The 17,882-nt window shown below is 36.4% G+C and overlaps 1 protein-coding gene across 3 annotated transcripts in view; it reads right to left on the reverse strand.

The window, feature by feature from the left end:
• Positions 1-17,882, reverse strand: part of MAGI3 (membrane associated guanylate kinase, WW and PDZ domain containing 3) — a 231,521-nt gene that overhangs the window by 170,814 nt on the left and 42,825 nt on the right. The gene's annotated exons all lie outside the window — the stretch shown is intronic.

Below are 17,882 nucleotides of genomic sequence, written 5' to 3' on the forward strand. Positions count from 1 at the left end.
ATATATATATATTTTTTAAGATTTTACTTATTTATTGAGAAAGTGAGCATAGCAAGAGGAGGGGCATAGGGAAAAGCAGACTCCCCACTGAGCAGGGAGCCTGACAAAGGCTCTATCCCAGGACATGGGGGGATCATGGCCTGAGGATCATGGGATCATGACCTGAGCCAAAGGCAGATGCTTAACTGACTGAGCCACCCAGACACTGCAGAAGACTTATTTCTTTCTCGGTAAGACCCCAGTTCACAAAAATACTCTATGAATTAATAGAGTATCTAGAAGACCCTGCGGAAATCTCTAAATGCCAATAATGACCACTACTTACCCTCTCTTTCTTTTTATAATTCACTCCTTTGAAGGCACACATCCTTCCCTCTGTCCACTTCTAATCTAAGCTCCCTATGGTACTGCCAGAATGGTATTTAACCAAAACAAAGTTTTTCTCTCTGTACTCAAAAAGGCAAACACTACCACATTCTGTGCATAAAATATTTCAACTCCAATCAAAAACAAAGCTATATAGGCAAAAATAAGACCAATAAGCAAAAGTTTTTGTAGCTATCATTACCAGAACAATATTATAAATTATGTGGGATGCCAAGGCTCTCAGAATCCTAGCTTTTAGTTTAAAAATAAGTTCTATATTGGGATACCTGAGTGGCTCAGTCGGGTAAGTGTTCAAATTTTGGTTTTGGCTCAGGTCATGATCTCAGGGTCATGAGATCAAGCCCTGCATTGAGCTCCATGCTCAATGCAAAGTCTGCTTAAGACTCTCTCTCCCTCTCCCCCTACCCCCCACACTTTCTCATGTGCACTCTCACTCTCTCTAAAATAAATAAATAAATATTTAAAAAATAAGTTATATATAAAGAAACTTTAATACTTTAATGAAAGGATCTCCTTCTGGATCCACAGTATTATAAAAACTATCTTCATTTAGTTTTTGAATCAAAGCAAAAGTATGTTTTCCAGTTACTGCACACCATTAATATAGGAATATGAATACCAAAGCTTATTAATTTGTGCAAATTTCATCACACCCACATATTAATAAATGTTTGATTATACTTTTTGTTTTCACTTCAGACAAATTATATCAGCCTTGATTTCTATAAAGTTTTAAGATATTTCATTTTACTTCTAAGAAAATCCCATGTTGTGGTTTACAACATCTCTAATTAGTGAGGAATAAAATTGCTGAGCCAAAAGAAACTAATTACAAAGAGCTGATGTAGTATATAGAAATAATCTATGGATATAACTTTTCAATTTTGGGTCCTGTAAGGGAAAATGGAACAAGATTATTTTAAGTACTAAAGAGTGAACTTTTAGCCTAAGTAGGCCATCCTACAGACTACCATCTATTCAATCAAAGGAAGAGGACTTCTAGGATAAGAAAGCCCTACCCTTCTTACCAGAAGACCATGACAAGAAGGGTCAGTGGTGCTTCCGTTTGTATTTAAATAGCCATACATCTAAATAGGCCAAGAAGCATTTTGACAGAAAATTTTAATAACTGATAGATTTGACCTGAAAAAATTCAAACAAAAACTGAACAAAAACAAAACAAACAAACAAAAAAAAACCTGATTCATAACAGACATACAGAAGTACCAATATAAAATTATTACATTTATATGCACCCAAAGTTATAACATTTTTCACTAGTTCAAAATGCCAAGACATGTGATGCTAATTTGAGATGAAGACTCTATGGGTTAACAATTTTGTTTGTTTTGGAAGTGACCTTGGTATGACTTACCCACAACAAAATCAACTTTTCGGTAACACAGATGGTAGACTAGACACTGCCAATGTTTTAAGCTTAGAAAATGCTTTTAATTTTTTTTTTATTTCCCCATGCTGTGCTTACTGCTTTACATATGTCTCTGACTGCCAAAGAATTGTTAACTAATCAGCATGAGATACATTTTGTTAGTACACAGCTGGGTACTTCAGTCATACAACATCTGCTTCTCAACATATCTTCTGCCTTTTCTTCATCTACCTCAAAACAGCTTCTACGGGTTGTCACAGTAAAGCATATATGCCTCTCAATATTTGGAAGCTAAACTTGATCACCATAATTATGTTTATTATTATTTTACAGAATTATCAGTGGATTCTGAGTAACTAAAAACCATTCAGTGAATCTAAGTTGTAGAAAATCTGACATTAACATAAATTTGTAAAACACAATTGAGCCAAAGCATGAAACTCAATATGAGTCATGTGATAATTGGACATTATTCTTTACATATATATCTTTAAGCTCTCTGAGTGATGCTTTAATGGAAAAATAACTGAAACTCAAAATATGAATATTAAAAAGAAATCGCTCTCTCTCCTAGCTGGGGCAATGGCAGGACCGTGGTGAGGAGAACAGTTAAGTCATTACTGTAGTCCCCGCCTCCTCACTTTCTCTGGCTTTTGATATGATGCCGGAGAGTTCACACACGCCCTACGACTAGGAGAAAAAGAAACTTCAGTCATTGAAGACGAACTATCTCCAGACTTCTTATTATAGGAAGCGGTTTAAAATCTGTCTTTGCTTGAACCTTTGTTAGTCTTTCTTTTGCTTATAGCTATATATAGCGCTATCCGATTCAAAACCCTCTTCCTATAAGATTTTATTTAATGCTCCCAGCGATTTCCTGAAGTAGGTAACGTCATTAACCCCACTCTTAAAAACAGAAAGCGGAGATTTCTGAGATGGTGAAACTTGCCGACAGTTGGTTAAAGGGCAGATTAGATTTCAAACCCAGATCCGTCTGCTGTCCAGGCTCATGTTCCTCCCACTGCCTTGTACCACTGCTCATTGTCAATCACTCATGCCATCTGCGTGGTAAAAAGAAATCACCAGAGACTGGAATCAAACCACGCCTGGGTTCGAATCCGGACTCTCCCACTTCCCGAACATCACTGGGCAAATCAGCTTCAGGTTGCTGAACTCTAAAATGGAGATAATGACATGGCCTTGCGAACTGTTGTGGCAACAGAACTCATTGAACTGTTTCCCAAAGAACTACGCATGTTTCCGGACATATGAGACATTCAAACTTCAGTGTTCTCTCCCTTCTCCTTCTGTCATTTAAGTGCTCTGTGCAAAGCATGGAGAGAAGAGTCCATTTGTGTTCTCACAAAGCTCTTAGCCCAGCGAGCCGCAAACAATACTGTAGAGCCATCTTAGAGGCTCAGAGATGATGCTGGGGAAGCCCAGAAGAGGAAGAGGTGTCATGAAGTAATTGAACGAAATGACCTCTGAACATGGTTCAAGGAGCTTGCTGGGTGATGAGAAAGGGCAGGGCAACAGCACAAGGATGCTCCAGGTGGAAGAACAGTATATGCAAAGGCACAGATATAAGAGAAAACAAGATATACTTCAGGAACTACACGTAGTTCAGTACAGTTGGGCCTAATAATGAAGAGCAACCAGAGAAGTGGCTGGAGGGTTGGGCAAGAAACAAGATTATAAAAGTCCTTATATTAAAAAAAAGGATGATTCTTCTTCTACCCACTTAAGCCCCCATGTTGCATCACCACTTCCTCAGGGTTGCTGGGGGGGAAGGGGGTTGGGAGAAGGGGGTGGGATTATGGACATTGGGGAGGGTATGTGCTTTGGTGAGTGCTGTGAAGTGTGTAAACCTGGTGATTCACAGACCTGTATCCCTGGGGATAAAAATATATGTTTATAAAAAATAAAAAATTAAAAAATAAATAAATAAAAAGAACCACAGGGGGGGACAAAAAAAACTCAGAAAAACCTGAAAAAAAAAAAAAAAAAAAGGATGATTGCAGGATGCCTGGGTGGCTCCGTCAGTTAAGCAGCTGCCTTCAACTGGGGTCATCATCCCAGGGACCTGAGACTGAGTCCTGCATCAGGCTCCCTGCCCGGTAGGGAGTTGCTGCTGTTCCCTCTGCCTGTGCGTGTTCTCTCTCTCTCTGTCTCTCTCTCATTCTGACAAATAAATAAATAAATAATCTCAAAGAAAGAAAGAAAGAAAGCAAGAAAGATTGTTTTAAAAAAGGATGGTTGCCAGTGAGGGTCGAGGGGGTATACTGAAGAAAGACTTGACAACAACAAAAAAGGCGGCATACAACTAGAACAAGTGTGACAAGCCTCTGAACTTCGGAACTATTAACTATACTGCTCCAAATACAAGTAGGAGAAAGAAATTAATTCTATATGGCTTTGGATTGAAAGAGTAACTGAATATATATAGCTTTATGTATCATTCAATATACACAAAGGTAGTACACAGATATTCCTGCCAGTGGCAGACATAGTTTAATAAATCAGTGAATGAAAATCAAGTAATCCCTAAGTCCCACCTTCTTTCCACTTCTACTATCTGGAGAGGAGGGGGGAATCTAAAAAACACAAAGTAATTATAAGACAATGAGACAGGCAAGAAAAAGAAAGAAGGGAAGAAAGCAAGGGACTAGAAAAATCAGGCTGTTTAATGAGTAATGAATGAAGGCAGTAGTAATCCACTTAAAAGGGAACGTGTGCTTGCTCTAATTCCAACTCTACTCTTCTTATTAAACATTAATAGAGAAGGACAAGTTGAATTCCAAGCTTGTAAGGATTAAAAAAGGAATTTTAAAATTTAAACAATACTTATATTAAGCAATAGTTACATAAAGTTAAGTAAAAAAAAAAATAATTATGTAAAAAGTAGGCCAAGAATGAGGGTAGGGAGAAAAAGGAAAAAAATCAAAGGAATTAGATTGCTAAGATTGTTACTTACTTACTTGTTATTTTAGAACAGCCTTAAGATATGTGGTACAATATTGGTTTTATTCTTATTTGAATTCTTTATTAATATCAAGTTCAAATAACTCTATAGATGCACATATATATCTTCATAAAACATGAAATGTCTTAGGGGAAGAAAGGATGATCTATGTACTTTTTGTATATTACACAGACATCCACACAGGACACTCCACCTTGGGAGTAGAGACTGAGTAAGATACAGTATCTAATTCATCTATTCAAAGCAAATATCAGACTAAAATAATTAGTGCCTTTCCAAGGAGCAGTTTGGAGTGTAGAACTCTTCTGTACAAAATGAAAATGGGCTTCAAAGAGACCTTCATTCAGACTGTTTTTTAAACAAAACTTTTCAAAAGCTATAATTCAGAATTTTAAGAGTGACCTTGCTTTACTATAACAATATAACTTATACAGCTACAATTCCATCCCCAAAGTGTTCCAACAATACAGGAAAAAAAAAAAAAAAAAGAAAGAAAGAAAGAAAAGAAAAAAAAGAAAGGATGTTAATTAAAGGATTACCGGGAAGGGGGAAAGCACCATTTCACATTCCAATAAAGTAGTAACATTACCCAGATCAATACTTAAATAACATCCTTTCCATTTTAAGTAAACGAAAAAGTTAAACCCCCTCCCAAATAGCCTAGCTTTTAATTTTGAATACTTTAAACCTCCTTGCTGACCTATGGATTAATTCATTAATCATGTGTAAAAAAAAAACACAGAATAAAATCACTTAGGCTTTAAATATATGAGCTGCTCCACTCTGGAAAATAGCATGGAGGTTCCTCAAAAAGTTGAAAATAGAGCTACTCTATGACCCAGCAATCGCACTACTGGGTATTTACCCTAAAGATAGAAATGCAGTAATCCAAGGGGGCACATGCACCTGAATGTTGGACATTAATGTCCACAATAGCCAAACTATGGAAAGAACCTATATGTCCATCAACAGATGAATGGATAAAGAAGATGTGGGATGGAGATATATATATATATATATATATATATATATATATATATATATCTGGAATATATATATATCTGGAATATATATATATCTGGAATATATATATATATATATATATATATCTGGAATACTATGCAGCCATCAAAAGAAATGAAATCTTGACATTTGCAACAATGTGGATGGAACTAGAGGGTATTATGCTGAGTGAAATAAGTCAATCAGAGAAAGACAATTATCATATGAGCTCCTTGATATGAGGAATTTGAGAGGCAGGGTGGGGGTTTATGGGGGGAAGGGAAGGAAAAAATGAAACAAGATGGGATCGGGAGGGAGACAAACCGTAAGAGACTCTTTTTTTTTTTTTTTTTTTTTAAAGATTTTATTTATTTATTTGTCAGAGAGAGAGCAAGCGAGAACGAGCACAGGCAGACAGAATGGAAGGCAGAGTCAGAGGAAGAAGCAGGCTCCCTGCGGAGCAAGGAGCCCGATGTGGGACTCGATCCCAGGACACCGGGATCATGACCTGAGCCGAAGGCAGCTGCTTAACCAACTGAGCCACCCAGGCGTCCCTCGTAAGAGACTCTTAATCTCACAAAACAAACTGAGGGTTGCTGGGGGTAGGGAGGGTAAGGGAGGGTTACTGGGTTATGGACATTGGGGACTGTATGTGCTATGGTGAGTGCTGTGAAATGTGTAAGCTTAACGATTCACAGCCCTATATCCCTGGAGCAAATAATACATTATAGGTCAATAAAAATAATTTTTAAAAAGCAATAAATAAATAAATAAATAAATATATGAGCTGCTATGTAGCCTCTTTACCCTTCTTATAAACCAACTGGCCATAGAGAAATTTTCTGCTTTTATCTTATTAATGTTTTCATGTCTTAAGTTGTCCCTACACATAACAAATTATGGAAGGTCAATTATATGATTTCACTTAGATAAAAGTATATGTCTTATATAACATACTGAATTATAAAAAGGTTAGTGAGGAAAATTATTGTCTTTCAAATTTTTCTGATCAAACTATAATTTCTCTATATCTGCAATCAAAATAGTTTATATTGTTCTACAAGAATTCTAATTATTCATCATTTTGAACTGCCCAGATAATAATTCATCTGACACCAGTTGTCATAAAATGCATGTTTATATACATGCTTTTCAACAATTATTTCCAACATTTAATTCAACTTCTATATTCACTGCAACAAATATGAGACACTTAAAGATTGATAACCAGAAGCTATTAGCATTTCCAAAAATTTATCACTTATGAATGATCTATAGCCTTCAACTTTCAATGCAAAATATGAGAATATCATTTACTTAGCATAATACCCTCTAGTTCCACCCACATCATTGGAAATGGCAAGATTTCGGGTTTTTGTTTTTTTTTTTTAAATCATGGGGAAGGGAGGGAAAATGAAACAAGATGAAACCAGAGAGGGAGACTCTTAAATCTCAGGAAACAAACTGAGAGGTGCTGAGGGGAAGGAGTGGGAGAGATGGGGTGGCTGGGTGATGGACACTGGGGAGGGTATGTGCTATGGTGAATGTGGTAAACTTTGTAAGACTGATGATTCACAGACCTGTACCCCTGAAACAAATAATACATTATATGTTAATTTAAAAAATTTTTAAAAAGTTTTAAAAAAGAGTATCATTTGCTACATTTCACAGAATAGTTACGTGGGATGCCAGAAAAAGTTAAAATCCTATGGAGTCCTTCTTTGCTCTTCCCTTTTCTGTCTGGTGAATATTTATATTGTAGCCTTCTGTAATATTTCAAACCTTAAAGATTTAAATATAAAATAAAGATCTCCCTCCACTCATTGACTATGTTTAATTCCTCTCTATAACACCAGCACCTTGCAGAGTGACTGATGTATTGTAAGCACTCAAAAAACACTTATTCAATAGACGAATGACTAAACCAAGAATGAAAGAATAAATAACTAAATGATATGACTAATGTTACAGAGAATCATACCATTAATTCTTTTCAGGTAATAAATCACTTCTCTAAATTGTCCTTAATTTCAACAGGCATCAAGTTATAAAATTCAAATGTACATTTTCAAAATGCTTCAAATAGGTTGGCAACTGAGAAAATACAGACCCTTCAAAATTTATACATTAGTATTTTTGAGGGTCAAATGGGGGGAAAGAGAGAAAGTAAGTAACTCAGAATGAAAAGAAGTTATTATAATTATTATACTGAAGGTCAAGAATTTATTTAGCTATTTAAAAGCCAGGCAAGAATAACCATTTTGGGTGAAACTCAATTAAACAGAAAACCAAAGTGGCTATTACCAGGAACAAATGCTTATTAAGTGCCCATTATGTATAGGGCACTATAATAAACACTAAAATCTAATTTTCCTTGAGGAAAAAGAATATGGAACCTCAAACCTGTGTTCTAAAATGTTTAAGACATACTCTCCCTAGAGAAAGACTACCAAGAATTAAAAGTGAATGACCGAGAGGAGAGTGAACTACTAATCAAAAGAGTATATGAATTTCAACATAATGATTTACTGTGCTTGGTTTTCAAAACACACATATTGCATAACATTAAAGATGTAGCTCTAAAAGTCAAAAGTGACACAGTAAATGCCTTAAAGATAAAACTTCACATGACTAAAACACAGAAGACTTATGAGCAAAATATGGTTTGAAGCCATATTGAGTAAACAAAATCTAAAATACTCATCTTGTTAAAACAAACAAACAAACAACAGTATTATTAAGAATACTACTTCTGCAGTTCCATGAATGCAAGAACTTTCCTTCCTTGTCTGTTTTGTTTACTTCTACCACTTACCACAGTGCCTGACAAAGAGTAGGCAGACAAAAATATTTGTTGACCAGAAACGGAAATACGTCAATGAGGCAGGACCCTTGCCTTCAAACACCTTACTAAGGTGATACTGAACTACTAATCACAATTCAGCATTAACCAGTGCTAAAACAGAATATGTCAGAAAATGTAGAGAAACAGAGTACAGGGCATACTGTCCAGGGAATGCCTCCAAGAGGTGAGCCAACTTGAAGAAAAATGGAATTAACTAAGAATATGAGGGAAGAAACTCATACTATTTTTTTATACCAAATACATGACTAAAGTACAGGAAAGTGAAAAAATCAGAGGACTAGTCAGTGACATGCAACGCGGACAGAATGGCTACATTAGGGGCATATTTGGAACGTATAACGAAACATGAGAATTTATTGCCATCAATAGAATATATACTCTACAAAGGCAAAGAGCTTTTTTGTCTGTTTTTCTATTCTTTGTGGGAAGCAGTAGAAATGGCTATAACTTGTCTCCTCCTTTTATTCACACCTCTTGAAACGTGATTTTATAGCTCCTCCCATTAAAAAAAATGAAGTACTTCATTCAATCTGTTGAATTTCAGCCAACCTGTGACCTGCTTTTGCCAACAGAATATAGCAGAAACAACACTGTACCAGCTCCATATGTAAGCTACAAAAATCTGTATGCTTCCACTCTCTCTTGGAACCCTACTGCTGCCATGAAAAGCCTAGCCTACCCTACTAGATGATGAGAGACATGTAGCCCAGTCAATTCCTTTTGCCTTGAACCAGGGATCAGCAAACATTCTGTAAAGTTTTTACAGATAGTAAAAACTTTAGGCTTTAAGGGCCATATATGATCTCTGTCACATATTCTTCTGTTGTCTTTTATTTTACAACTCTTCAAACATTCTTAGCTTAGGGACTCTACAAGGATTTCCAATCCCTGCCTCAGATGATAGCCAACCAACTTGCAGAAGTAGAACTATCTAGCTGACTGTATATGACAGCCCAGCCAAGACCAAGAGAACCTCATTCATGAGCCCAGTATAAATCATCAACCTAAGACTCATGAACTAAGTAACTGGTTGATTTTTTTTGCCACTACATTTTTAGTGGTGAGTTAATCATTACAAGCTTATAGGCACACTACTCTAGCTTTCAACCCTAGAACAATATGCCTGTCACTTAATAGATGCTCATTAAATACCCAGTAAATAAAATAATGAATAGGAAGAATTACAGGAATCCCAACATGACATTTTATGTCAGGATTTGCAAACTCAAAGGTCCACAGGAACCAGAGAAGTAAGTAAAGTAATCAGTATAGAGAACAGATTTAAAAAGAGTGGCAGAGAATCTATACCAGGAGGCCAGGAAAACATCTGGGAGGCAGAGTAGGTAGAAAAAAAGGCAGTGAGAGTGGGAAGAGAAAACAAGGAACAAAGATCTGAGGCAAAAACAAAAGATTTTAGGCAGAGACTATCCAACTGGATAAGAATTCAAGATCTAACTCTATGTTGTCCGCAAGTAACATACTTCAGATTCAAAGAAATATTCTTTTGCAGAAAGGGTGCTGGGGCAATTGGATACCCACCTGCAAAAAAATGAATTTGGATCTCTTTCTCACACTATACATAAAAAGTAACTCAAACAGACCACAGACCTTATGAAACTTTTTATAGTAAAGAAAATACAGGAGAAAATCTTTGAGATCTTGAATTAGGCAATGCTTTCTGAAATACAACACCAAAAGCACAAGAAAAAGACAAAACTAATCAACCGACCTTAACCAAAATTAAAATATTTTGTGTCTCAGAAGACACCATTCAAGAGAGTAAAAAAAGGCAAACCAGGAAAATCCCTAGATAGAAAAAAGATAAGTGGCTGCCAGGGGATTAGGGGAGTGAGGAAGGGGTAGTTGCTGCTAATGGAAACTGGTTTTCTTCAGGAGGTAATGAAAATATTCTGAAACTACCTACTGGTGATGATGGCACAACCTTGTGAAAGCATTAAAAACTACTGAATTGTGCACTTTAAAGGAGTCAAAATTATGGTATGTGAATTATAGCTCACATTAAAAAAAAATTAGTTAAAAAATAACCCATACACGAGGAGAAAATATTTGTAACTCTAATAAGAGACTTGTGTCTAGACTATATAAAGAACTCATACAGCTTAACAATAAAAAGATAACTAATTCAATTTTTAAATGGGTAAAGGCAGAGTGCCTGGGTGGCTCAGTTGGTTGAGCGTCTCCAGCTCTTGATTTCTGCTCAGGTAATGATCTCAGGGTCCTGAGATTGAGCTCCCCACCCCCCAGGCTCTGTGCTCAGTGGGAAGTCTTCTTGAGATTCTCTACTGTCCTCTACTCCTCCCTCCCCCACTCCTCCTTGCTTACACATGTACTCTCTCCCCCTCTAAAAGTAAATAAAATCTTAAAAATAAATAATAAAATGAGCAGAGACACATAAATAGCTAATAAGCACATGAAAAGATGCTCAAAGTTGTTAATCATTAGGGAAACACAAATTAAAACCAAATGAAATACCACTTCTCACCCACTAGGATGGCTATAATCAAAAAGACAATATCAAATATCAGTGAGACCATAGAGACATCAGAACCTTTGTAGGTTGCTGGTGGAAATACAAAATGGTGTAGCCACTTTGGAAATCAGTTTGGCACCTTCTTTAAAAAATTAAACACAGATTTGCTATAGGACCCAGCAAATCCGCTCTTAGGTATCTACCCAGAGAAATGAAAAACCATATTCACACAAAGACCCATACACAAATACTCACATAAGTATTACTCACAACAGCCCAAACCTAGAAACATCCCAAATGCCCATCAACTATTGATTGAATTGAAAAAATCTAACATATCCATACAATGAAATACTACGCAGCAATAAAAAAGGAAAAAAGTAACAGATACAAAATATACCATGAATGAACCTTAAAAACAATATGTTCAGTTAAAGAAGTCAGACAGAAAAAAACATTTATTGTATGATTCTATTTACGTGAATGTTCAAAACAAGGGGGCAAATAAAAAGTAGATTAATGGTGGCCTAGGATTGGGAATGAAAATGAGCAACTCTAAGTGGTTACGAGACTTCTTTTCAAGGTGATTGAAAGGTTATAAAATGAGATGTGGTGATAGTTATACCATTCTATAAATATACTAAAGTTTGCTGGATTGTACCCTTAAAATAGGGCAATTTTATGATATGTAAATCATACCTCCATAAATCTGTTTTAAAAATAAAGAAACAGTAGAATTTGATAACTGACTAGTAGTGGTGAAAAAGAGAAATAAAGAGAGAGAGCAAGAAAGAAAGGAAGAAAGAAAGAAAGAAAAATCTAGATGTTTGGCTTTAACAACTGGTGTTGATGGGAGTACCCTTTATAGAAAAGGCAGAGTGAAAAGGAGAGGGAACAGGTTTATGGGGGGGTGGGTGAATGGTGAATCTGGTTTTGGGCTTACTAAATATTATGGACTAACATAAAGACATCCAACTGAAGATGACCAAAAAGCAGTATGAAAAACAGATTCAAGATTCATTCACTCAACAAATGTGTAGTGAATGACGACAATATATAAGGAACCACATCTGGCCCTGGTGTAGTTAACCAGCAAGATCCACTCCCTGCTTTCATGGGGCTGATATTTAGTGGGGATAAAAATTAAAAAGGAGAAGATTTCTCTGATATATTTCTATGCAATTGAGAATAATCAATGAAGAAGTGATAGTTTAGACACTGGACTTAAATCATAGAAGGATGAAGAATACAGAAAGGAGAAAGAGGGCCAAGCATGTGAACAGAGATTTAATGACTAATGACTGTACATATAGGAAGTTTAGCCATGAAGATGACAACCAACCAGAGACAGAAGAGGGAATACCTATGACTGAAAGAGAAGAGAGTTCAAGAAAGAAGGAGTAGTAAAAAGTACAAAGTATCAGCAAGATACATTTATTGTATGATTCTATTTACGTGAATGTTCAAAACAAGGGGGCAAATAAAAAGTAGATTAATGGTGGCCTAGGATTGGGAATGAAAAGATGCAGAAGGTGAAAAAAACGTTTAAATGATCTGATTAAGCTCTTCATTCATGCAACAAGTATTTTTTGAGGAGCTATTACATGCCAGGGACTTTGGCTTTTATTCTGAGTGAAAGGCAGGAGCCATTACAGAGCTCTGAGGAGAGGAAAGACATGATTTGATTGAACATTTTTAAAGGTCACTCAGAGAAGATTAAGAGCACAAGGGCAGAGCTGGGGACCAGTTAGGTGGCTCCTGAACTAAACCAAGCAAGAGATGATGGTGACAGCAGTGGAGAAAGGGAGCAAAGGTCAGACTCTGAATAAATTGTAAAGTTAGAGCCAACAGGATTTCCTGATGTATTTCATGTAAGGTTTGAGAGTAACCAGTCAGTCAGACAAGACTATAACGTTGTAGCCTAGACAACAAGAATTGCATTAAATGATAAAAGGATGGCCGCACATGGAGACATTTGGAGGAGGCAGAGGTTAGGAGTTTGTTTACCAGACACATTCCATTTGCAATGCCTCTGAGAGAGAGGAGTGAAGATGGCCGATGATCACCTGGATAGATGAGTGGAGAGCTCCGGAGAGAGGTGTGGACATTGAGAAGGCAGGGAGAGAGGAACCAGCAAAATAGAGTGAAAAGAAGCAGTACCATAAAGGAAGAAAACCAAGAGAAGCAATATCTCCCACACTAAGAGAAGAAAACATGATCATGGAAGGGTGTTCTACTCTATGTACCTGAGGTTCTCTACCAAGGGGGTGAATCTGTCCCCTCAAGGGACATGTGGCAGTACTTGGAAGCATTTTTGATAGTCTGACTGGAGAAAACAGAGTATGTTACAGCATCTAGTAGGGAGAGGCCAGGCATAATTCTCCATAGTCTATAATGCATGGAACAATCCTCTTCCCACCCCCTACTGAAATTCAAACCTCTTTGAAGATGGTGAGTCGACTTTTATGTGATTAAATTTCTAAGTAATTATAATTACTTTTTTCTTGGCATAATAAGAAGTGAAAGGTCTTCTGTTAAAGTAGGATAGTCACCCTCAACCATGTACATAAAGATATAAGCACAAGAGACCACAAAGGAATATATTATAAATCACAGTTCTCTAAATAGTTTATTATCGCCTACATGTTTGTATTTTCCAAATTTTCTTATGAGTATGTGTTACTTTGAGAATTAGAGAAATTTCATACTTTTTTTTTTTTTAAGTATTACGGTCACCAAATATGAATGTGTGGGAATTAAAGCTGTATGGCCTCTTATGTAACAGGATTCTGAATTCTGCTGAAAGAGAATACATTAGAAGGAAATCACTTCTGCAAAGTAAATCCTGAAGTTTTAGATTATTTTCTAATAGCTGTGGATTTAGAGAGCATAAATCAAATGTTAATCCTTTCAAATGTTATGACCTGCACCAGCAAATTCAGTGTTCTACTAAATGATTTTGGAGTACAGCTCTAAATGAAGACAAGCAAAAAATACCCTCGAAATAAAAAACCAGTCTGAGAAGCAGATCTAATCACAGGTGGTTCTCTTACAAAATTTACAGATCCATGAACACCTGCAGGTTGACCCGCAATCCTCAAAATGCCAATGTCAGCCCGAGTCCTATCATCTGCAGACTCTTTGTTAAAGGAAAAATACCAATAGCCATTAATGATAGGCAGCGATGCTTATCCTCACTAAAAATTAAGGACTGCAAATTAAAACCATAAATATACCATTTTATGGCCACCAGGATCAGAAGAAATTCCAATCGTGGAGGAAAACGTGAATCAACAAAACTCTTATACATTATTAGTGCGCTAAGAATTTGTTATATTTATGATTGTAATCCTTTCCTGTTCTAAGTATTACAAATATCTTTTACCAATCTCTGACTTGCCTTTTCACTTATTTTATGGTACCTCCTGACAAAGAGAAGTTCCTAATTTTAAGGTAGCCAAATTTACTGATTTTTTTTTGTTCCCTTATGATAAATGTAAAATACTTCTTTAAAAAAAAAAATCCTTCCCTGTCTTGAGGTCACAAAAACATGCCTCTATATTGAAAAACTTGGGATTTTGTCTGCTCATTTAAGTAAAAGCAACATAGCATAGAAGTTACAGTCACAGACAAAGATGGTTCTGCTGTGAACCTGGGCAAATTACTTCGTTTCTCTTTGCCTGCCTCAGTTTCTTCACGTTAAAAAAAAAAAATGGTGGTAATAACAGCACCTACAATTAAAGATAAATGTAATGATCAAAGGGCCAAATGTGTGTAAGGTGCTGAGCAAGGTCAAGTATATAATCAGCACAACAGAAGTGTTAGCAGTTTTTGTTAAGGCTTCAATCTGACTGAATTTGATTTTGCATAGGGTATGAAGTAGATATTCCATTCCATTTTTCCCCATATAAACAGTAATTATTCCAGCAGTATAGGGTGAATAGTCTATCCTCTTCCCACTCATGTGCAGCATCACTCTGACACACTACACTTCTGTAAAGGTCTACTTCTGTGCCTCCCTTCTGCTGCTCTGATCTGTCAATCTCTGTGTTGCTGCCATACTGCCAAACTACGAGCTCCTGACAGAAATTATTACACTGGACAGGACAGACCTCCTGACAGAAATTACTACACTGGACAGGACAGACCTCCTGACAGAAATTACTACACTGGACAGGACAGACCTAGCCCCAACCCTAATTCGTTCTTCAAGTTTCCAGGATAACTTGTCCTTTGCAAATTTTAAAATAAGATCTCACATTGCAATTTTTAAAATAATTTTATTTATTTATTTGAGAGCGAGAGAGAGAGAGAGAGAGCAAGAGAGAGACAGCACAAGCAGGGTGAAGGGCAGAGGGAGAAGCAGACCCCCTGCCAAGCGAGGAGCCAGAGCCCAAGGCAGACACTTAACTGAGCTAACCAGGTGCCCCTGCATTGCATTTTTAAAAGCTATTGGAACTTTGAATGAAACTGCATAAACTTACAAGGCAATTTGTTAGAAACTGACTGAATTCCGTTATCCAGGTTCCCTATCCATAGACAGGATCTTTCTCTCCATTTACTTACTACTTTTTGTTTTCATTCAATAAAATCTTATTCTAGTCCCTATAAAGGTCTTGTACAGATCCTATTTTCTTTTGAACATTAAGCTTTAACTTTCAACTTCCATATTTATAATACAAAATTTAGCTTCTTCCCAAATAAACACAAGGGCCTGAAGATGTTCTAGATCTAGTTATCTCCATCCCACTTACACCACTATAGTACAGTACTTTAAAGACTGCCCTGATATTACTGAGGCTTTCGAACTCCATACATTAGATGTTCCTGTTTCACATCATTAATGTGTTTATATTTATCCCCGTATCTACCATCTTATTTTGTTATACTCCTTCTTATGTCTCACACCTCCTTCCTAAGATCAGAAATACATCATTCAAAGTTACTTGGAGGAATGGGGATTTTAGCTAAACAGGTAAACTCCTTATTTTTGCATATATAAAAATATATTTTGCCTTCATGTTTTAAAGAACTGTTTCATCCTTAGAAAACAAGCAAATCTATTTCTTGGGACTTCCAAAATGCGAAGTCTACAATATTTTTTCTAAAATCTTTTTCACTTCAAATATTCAATTTTTCAATTTATTTTTTATTTGTCATTTCTACAATTTCTAATTGGTTCATTTTCAAAACTGCCTGGTCAGTAATAGTCACTTCCTCCTTACTCATGCTATCAGTTTCTTTTATTCCTTTAACAACATCAAAATGCCTCAAGCATAAACTGCATTTATATTCCAAGAACTGGAGTCTATGGAGTTTGGTTCTTTGGTATGCTGTTACTACTGACTTTCACGCATGGTGGCTTATTATGACAGTAATTTCGGATTACATGTTCCTATCATATGTAAGTCTGTGGCAATTCTTTGCAACTTGACTGAAGATGTTTACTTCCAAACAGAGTTACAGTATGGTTCTGCCAAGCGCCTACAGCATTTATTAAAGGCCAGGTCCCCTCTTAAATTATAATTCTAGATTTAGGCTTTTTCAGATTGTGCAAACAGTATTAATTCAAACAACAAATGCACACATGAGGACAAGTGAGTGCCCACCAATTTTCAGGGAAGAGGTTCTGCTTTTAATCTCTATTCAGAGACGAGACCACAGAGAACCTTTCCTTTGCCTACTTCTGGAGGATAAGAACATTTCCCCTTTACACTTGCTTGCTCTTTCCCTAAAGGAGTCTCCAGTCTGACTTCCCAAATTGTGGAAGCCCCCATCTTAGTCCCCAGCGCCTCTGTGCTCTAAAGTAACAGGTCACCTCAGTCCATATATTTTCCCAGGGTATCCAGTGACTTCAGAGCCATCTCACTTCCCTGATACCATGCTTGTTCCTTTTTGCAGACTCATCCATTCTTTCAAAATGACTTTCTGGGGGCGCCTGGGTGGCTCAGTGGGTTAAAGCCTCTGCCTTCAGCTCCGGTCATGATCTCAAGGTCCTGGGATCGAGCCCCACATCAGGCTCTCTGCTCAGTGGGGAGCCTGCTCCTCCCCACCCGCCTGCCTCTCTGCCTACTTGTGATCTCTCCCTGTCAAATAAATAAATAAAATCTTTTTTTTAAAAAATGACTTTCTGTTGTTGTGGGGTTTTTTTCTTTTTTGAATCAAGCATGTTTTAAACGTTTTCAAATTGAAAGGTTCAAGCAGTTACACCGTCATAAAAAGAAATCCAATGAATACTTTCTTAACTGCTCCACCTGAAATCTAATGAATGTTTTCTTGACTGCTCCACCTAATGCTGTAGCCATATCAAGTTCTTCAACATTTTCCAGCTTAAAAGAACTGTGTAGAAGTTACTTTAGAATAATCTATCCCAATAGGAAAATTCCTTGGGAATAAGAATTTGGTAAGTCTGTTCACTCAGGTGATGATGAAATTAAAGATTCAAATATGGCAATATTTGTATTAGAACAATTAACCAGGTAACTGTTCTTGTGTGAATACAATTTGGAAAATATTTAAAAGATATGAGATGATTTACTATAACAGTGTTCTATTCATTCTTTCCAGTCATGTATCATGCAACATGAGTTATACCAAATTCTATAGTACTTCTATTATAATTATGTCTCGACACATCTTTTTTCAGAATTTTTAAGAAACATCATTACAAAGCCAAATGCCATATATTACTCTGTATAATACCCATTTTAACCAAAAAGTCTCAGGTTAGAAAGGATCCTGTTTCTTAGGGAGCAGTTACACA

Source organism: Mustela nivalis (assembly GCF_964662115.1).
Source record: "Mustela nivalis genome assembly, chromosome: 10".
In the NCBI taxonomy this organism is placed as follows: Eukaryota; Metazoa; Chordata; class Mammalia; order Carnivora; family Mustelidae; genus Mustela; species Mustela nivalis.